At 53.9% G+C, this 6504-nt stretch overlaps 1 long non-coding RNA gene across 1 annotated transcript; it reads right to left on the reverse strand.

The window, feature by feature from the left end:
- Window positions 1-976: 976 nt before the first annotated feature.
- On the reverse strand, window positions 977-6244 carry LOC114486694 (uncharacterized). Its single transcript, XR_003680860.1, has 3 exons — window positions 6052-6244; window positions 4009-4175; window positions 977-2365 (listed from the first exon to the last, which is right to left on the reverse strand). It is a non-coding gene; the product is annotated as an uncharacterized lncRNA (long non-coding RNA).
- Window positions 6245-6504: the final 260 nt, after the last annotated feature.

Below are 6504 nucleotides of genomic sequence, written 5' to 3' on the forward strand. Positions count from 1 at the left end.
GCCCACACGCGAGAGCCAGTGTCGGTCGTTGGTGTGAGGTTGGTGGGCGTTGCTGATTCAGCTGATGTGGAGGTGACGTGCCAGCGGGTCAGCAGGGAGGGTAGGGCCCCGGCTCAGGGATTCTGATGACTCTTCCATGGCTTCCAGACACACTTTCCTTTGAGTCATTGCCGGGCTGTCTGGTGCCAGCCTGCAGCCTCAGAGGGCAGGGCCACCACCAGCTGGGCTGTGCTGGCCACAGACGAGCCTGATGCCTGAGTGGTCAAGGCAGCCCATCCTGGGCCAGGATGTTGGAGAGGCACAGGGGTGGGGTGGCAGGGCACAGTTCCGCCCACCGTGAGCTCACGAGCAGGCACCCAGCCCGAGCGCAGGGGAGGCGAGAAGGAGTCTAACTCCCCACGTGGGCATCAAACCGCCTGGGAAGTTATCCCAGGGTTTGAGGACGTGTTTCCTTAGCGAGGAATCATCTCCTTACCTGAGGCTCAGGTGAAGAAGGAGTGATCTGCTCCAGCAAGGGGACAAAAGCTTTGTCTACCTCCTACGTGGCACCATGCATCACTTTGGTCACACGAAGTGGTGGTTAACTCTCATCTTGGTAACTCAAACGGCTTACACAGCAGAAATCTATTACTCACAGCTCTGGAGCCTGGAAGCCCAAGATCAGGTGCCAGCGAGGTCGGGTTCTGGTGAGGACTCTCTTCCTGGTTTGCAGATGCTGCTTTCTTGCTGTGTCCTCACGTGGCAGAGAGCAGAGAGATGGCAGCTCTTCTGTCTGTTCTCATCAGGACACTAATCCCATCCTGGGAGCCCCACCCTCATGACCTAATCACCTCCCAAAGGCCCCACCTCCAAGTACCATCACTTTAGGGATTTGGGTTTCAACATGTAAATTCTGGGAGGAGGTAAACATTCAGTCCAAAGCAACCGTTTTACTTTTGTGTACCATTTATTTTTAACAAGTAATATATATACACAGGACAAAATTTTAAAGTATACAATGCATTCCCCTCTGATTTCCATTGCCCCAGATACCCGGTCTCCTCTCTGGAGACAAGCACAGTGACAAGTTCCATGGGCATCCTCCAGAGACAGCCATATAAACAGTGCAAAAGTTGGCAGGCCATATGGGCCATTCTGCACCTTGCTTTTCTGCACTTACCTATGTATGTTAGAGATACACATCAGTAAATACAGAGCTGCCTTATTCCTTGAGCAAGTTTTATTCCATTGTGGACATACAGCAATCTATTTCATTGATCCACTATTAGCAGCTGGTTTCCAATCCTTTGCTCTGACCATGCCATGGTAATTAAACTGAATACACACCCTTTTCCCACTTACCAAAATATATGTTGTATAAGTTCCTGGGAGTATAATTCCCAAGTCAAAACTTATGGGAATTTTAAATTTGACAGAGATTGTCCAACTGCCATCCAGAGAGGCTTAATCAGTGTGCACCCCACCAGCAATGTGCCAGGGCACCTTGTTCATAGTATTACAGGGGAAAGACAGACCACCCCATTGCTTAACTTTGCATCCTCTTATAAGACTGGGCATATTCCAGATGTTACTGGCTATTAGTGTCTATAGATTTTGCCTGTTTCTCTGGGTGTTGGTTTTTTTCTTTTTGATTTGGAGGCACTCTACTAAAGAAGTTAGCCCTTTGATTTGGCATATGCTTTTCAGTTTATCTTTCGTCTTGACTATTTTATAGGTTCTTTTTTCCATACAGGGGATTTTTATGTAGTTGAATTTTTGAATCTTCTCTTTCATGTTTCTGGGTTTGGGGTCATATTTTTTAAAACCTTCCCCACCCCAAGGCTGTAAAAATCAGTTGAACTTTAAACGCCCCCTACACACACACACACACACACACACACACACACACACACACACACTCACACTCACACTGTATTAAATGTAAGTCTACTGCAGTCACACTGCTTAATGTCCACCCGTAGAATCACTGATCTTCTAAGCTGGAGGGAGATCAAAGGTCAACAGGTCTGGCCCCCTTGTTTCAGCAGCGAGGGAACCGAGACCCGCCGGTGGTGACCATCACCACCTGCAGTCCCACTGGTAACTGGCCATGTGGCTGTGTGAGCACTGGCCACAGGGGACCCGCCCTCGGTCTCGCCTGGATTCTGCTCAGCCCTACCCCACCTCCAGGCCGTCTCTCTAGGGAACCAGGAGAAGAGCTGAGGCGTGGCTTCCATTTATAAAATTCACAGCGTTTCTGGTTGAAATTCAATTGATGTTTAAATCGTGCAATGCCTTAGGCTGGGGGCTTTGGCAGGAATTTCAAGATACAGGTAGAATTCCAGGGAGCAAAGAGAAGAAATTCTTCTTCCTGCCAATCCTTTTTCTGGGGGATAGAAAAACACGTTCTTGAAAATGCCCATCCTGACCGTGGCTTTCCCTGGAGAATGACACACCGAACAGTACAGGACGAGGAGCTCAGAGGGGGGACCACTCTCCCCAGCCACGCGCAGCCCTTGGGGAGAACCCGGTGGAAGATGCCCGGGCGCCTGACCACGGGGCGGGGCTGGAGGGAGCGTGGCCGCGAAAGCTCTTCTGGACACTGAGGATATTAACTGTCGCTGCTCGGTGGGACCCAGCCCACAGGCCACCTAAGAGAAGCTCCCCCACTGGGACTGGAAGTGGCTGACTTGCTTTTCTTCCTCGTCTATAAAATGAGTCTCAAATGAATCCCACGCGGACGATCACTTCCCAATGGCTCTAAACCAAAGAGCAATTCTCTCTAACCACCTAACGCACGGTCTCAAACAGATCCCTGGCCTTCTGCTCCACTGTCACTCCTGGGGGCCCAGGGCTCAGAGGGTGGGCACAGCACCCCAACGCTAGCGAAGGGAGGGCAGAGCCACCCCCAGAGAGAGCCGGGCTCTGTGCGCAGGTCGGGGAGCTCAGGGCTTTAGTGACTCCCCCTGGCGAGTCTGACATGCGGAGACCCACCGCCTCACCCCGCCGATGAGCATGTCTGTGCAGCTGTAACTGGTGCATCTTCAAACCCCGGATCTCTGGGAACAAGCGACGCACCGGCCCCGGGAGCTGCAGAGGCTGCCCGCACCGCACAGGCGAACGCGCTGCCGACTCCGGTCCCGCGTGGCTTGGCTTTCCCAGGCTTGCTCGGCTCCGGGCTCTCAGCCAAGGGGACAGCAGGGGGCAGCAAAGGTGAAAATGCGACGGGAGGCTGGCGGGGCAGTGGGGCCCGGCGCGGGGAGGGGAGGGCTGTTCAGAGGCGGACACCAACCGCTGGCCTGATCTTCATTATTCACAGATCTCGGGGTGCCCTGTGGCCTGTGGCTGGCCCTACTCCGCAGGAGTTAGCCCCTTATAAGAACTCGTGGAAAGCACACCTGTGTGCCCTCCTGGGCGAGGGCTGTGCCGTCCGCGCCAGCCCTGCGGACCCCAGGCACCGGATGCTCACCCCCGTCCGTCGTCGGACGAGCCTCGGAATGCACCCACCCCCCCCCCTCCCCAGGCAAAGGGAGCCAACATGCTCCCGGCGCGTCCCTCTGTGCCCAGGAACAGCCCCAGGTATCTGGGCGCCGGGTCCTCCTCCAATCCCGCCCATCCACAGCGACTCAGAGCTGCCCCCTGCCGTCCCCTTGGCTGAGAGCCCGGAGCCGAGCAAGCCTGGGAAAGCCAAGCCACGCGGGACCGGAGTCGGCAGCGCGTTCGCCTGTGCGGTGCGGGCAGCCTCTGCAGCTCCCGGGGCCGGTGCGTCGCTTGTTCCCAGAGATCCGGGGTTTGAAGATGCACCAGTTACAGCTGCACAGACATGCTCATCGGCGGGGTGAGGCGGTGGGTCTTGTCATGTCAGTTACAGGAAGGACTCCCCCACCCCCACCCCCACCCCGGCCAGGGCAGCACGTTTCACAGAAACGTGGAAGCGTTTGCCCTCCATGTATGCACCCCCTCCTCCGGCCCCTTCCTGATGGCAAAGAGGGAGAGGAGAACAAGGGTTCGGGGACGTCTGAGACCTACCCGGCCTTCCGGTCCTGCAGCTCCAAGGGGAGCTTTTAAAATCCTGTGGCTGAAACTTGGCATCTCTCCTCTCACTCCCCCTCCTGGAGATTCTGATACTGTACCTGCATGGGGGGAGGTGCTGCGAGGGCCCCAGGCTGGGAAGGGGGTCTTCTACATAGCTCCACCTGCCAAGATTCAGATGAGCTTAATTTTCTGCGATTAATGATTTTTTAATGTTCTTGGTGTCATGTTCCAAGTGTAAAATTCATATTCATAACGCTGACTAGATATGCTTTCTAAGCTACATCCGCACAAGACTGCACGAGGAGTCTCTCCCCGCCCCGCAGGCTGCCCTTGCGAGGCAGGAGAGAAACCCCAGCTCTGTCCCTGGGTAGAGCCCTCTGAGAGCTTCCATTTCCTCGTCCTGAAACGTGCCAGGCAACGGTGCCCACCCGGCAGCGTGTCTCCGTGTGGGAACAAGGCACAAGCGTTCAGCAGGTGTTGGCTTAGGAGATGAATCGGAGATCACGTGGGAGTCGCCCGCCAGGCAGACGCTTCCCAAGCACCGGCTGGTTCAGGTTCGGCTCCTTGAATCTCACAGTAGGCGGGTGTCCCAGAGGTGGGGGGATGGGGGCTTGTTTAGCCCCTTCCCTGAGTCCTGTGACCAGCTGGGCAAAGCGGAGGCACACACACACAGGTGACCAGAGAGCCAGTCTCACTTCCTTCCAAACCGTAAGCCTGAGGGAGGGACAGAAAAGCCAGTGTCCCCTCGAGAGGCTGGCACCCGTCACGCAGGACTCCTGCCGCTGGGATTTGCTCACCAACACCAGGCCCTGCGGAGAGAGGCAAACCTCCCCGTCCTGGTGGAGCTTGTCTGCTTGTCCCCGTCCTGTCTAGAGGGAGGGAAGCAGGCGGAGAGCGAAGCACGCTCGCTGCTAGAGGGCATGTGGAAGCGCAGGTGCAAATGCGGCCGCGAGGGTTTATGACAACAGGTGAGCCCCTGGGCGGGGCCCGCGGCTTCAGCTGGTGAGGGAGAGGGCTTGGGAGACATCGCAGCTCCCAGACTCTGGGTGACACCTGACACCACCGTTGTGGCTTTTATTTTGATTCCTTATGCACATGATGCTAGCGAAGACCTCTGCTAGGACTGTGACCCCTCGAGGGTCAAGCCAGCCAGGCAGCGGCTAAACACCCACACAAACACACCCGGCCACCGTTCAGCCCCGTGAGAGGACAGGGAAGAGCCTCATGATCCGTCCGACTCCTGGGACCCAAGTCCTAGAGCAACAGAGATCCACGGAGATCCCCGCACCTAACCCAGACCTTACTTAACCCGAGGTCACGTCAGTGGTGCCAGCAACACAGCCTCTCCTGAAATCGAGCCGGAAGCACAGGGAAAGGCCACCTCCCGAGATGACGGCGCTAACCTGAAGGCGCCCATTTGCCCGCCACCTTCACCCCTCCAACTTTGGTCCCTTTGATGAGTGAATTATCAAAACTCCTTGATACTATCATTTCTCATTTCTTAAGTCTGCGTGGGGCTGTCTAGTGGTCACTTGCACATCTTTTTCTGCAAATTACATCTGTGTCTCTCCTTTGCCTACTTTTCTCTCAAATTGTTCATCTTTCTCTTAGTGATTTGAAGAAGCTATTTACATAGCATGGAGGTGATGTGTTATCTGTTATACATATGGCAAATATTTTCTCTCAGTGTGTCACTTTGTAAAAATCTTTGTTTATGATGTCTTTTATCTGTATCAAATCACCGAACTATTTATTTATTTATTTATTTGCGGTATGCGGGCCTCTCACTGCTGTGGCCTCTCCCGTTGCGGAGCACAGGCTCTGGACGCGCAGGCCGAGGCCACGGCTCACGGGCCCAGCCGCTCCGCGGGACGTGGGATCCTCCCGGACCGGGGCCCGAACCCGCGTCCCCTGCATCGGCAGGCGGACTCTCAACCACTGCGCCACCAGGGAAGCCCTGAACTATTTAAATAAAAGTTTTTTATATACCTTTCCAGTTCATTCTCTTGGATTTTCATACATAGATAATTATCTGACCTGCAAATGATGGCAGTGTTGGTCCCTTCTTTCCCTCATTTCTTCTCTTGGTCTCACTGTACTGACCAGGTCTGTCGATGTGGACTAATTGAGACAATAGTGAACAATATCTGTTAGTCGGTTCTGGTTTCTAATATTTTTACCATTATGATGTTTGATACAGGATTTCTGATAAATACCCTTCATGAAGTTAAAAAAGTTCCCTTCTATTCTTAGCTTATTTTTACTTTTAAGGTAAGGAATGAGTCTTGAATTTCATTAAGTCAATATTTTAATTTTTCTCCTTTAACCACTGAATATTCCTTACGATTCCTTATGTAGCTGTATTAAATGTATACATAGTTTTTTTGGTTTTTTTTGTTTGTTTGTTTGTTTGTTTTTGCGGTATGCGGGCCTCCCTCTGCTGTGGCCTCTCCCGTTGCGGAGCGCAGGCTCCGGACGCGCAGGCTCAGC

This window comes from Physeter macrocephalus, chromosome 8 (assembly GCF_002837175.3).
Source record: "Physeter macrocephalus isolate SW-GA chromosome 8, ASM283717v5, whole genome shotgun sequence".
Lineage (NCBI taxonomy): Eukaryota > Metazoa > Chordata > Mammalia > Artiodactyla > Physeteridae > Physeter > Physeter macrocephalus.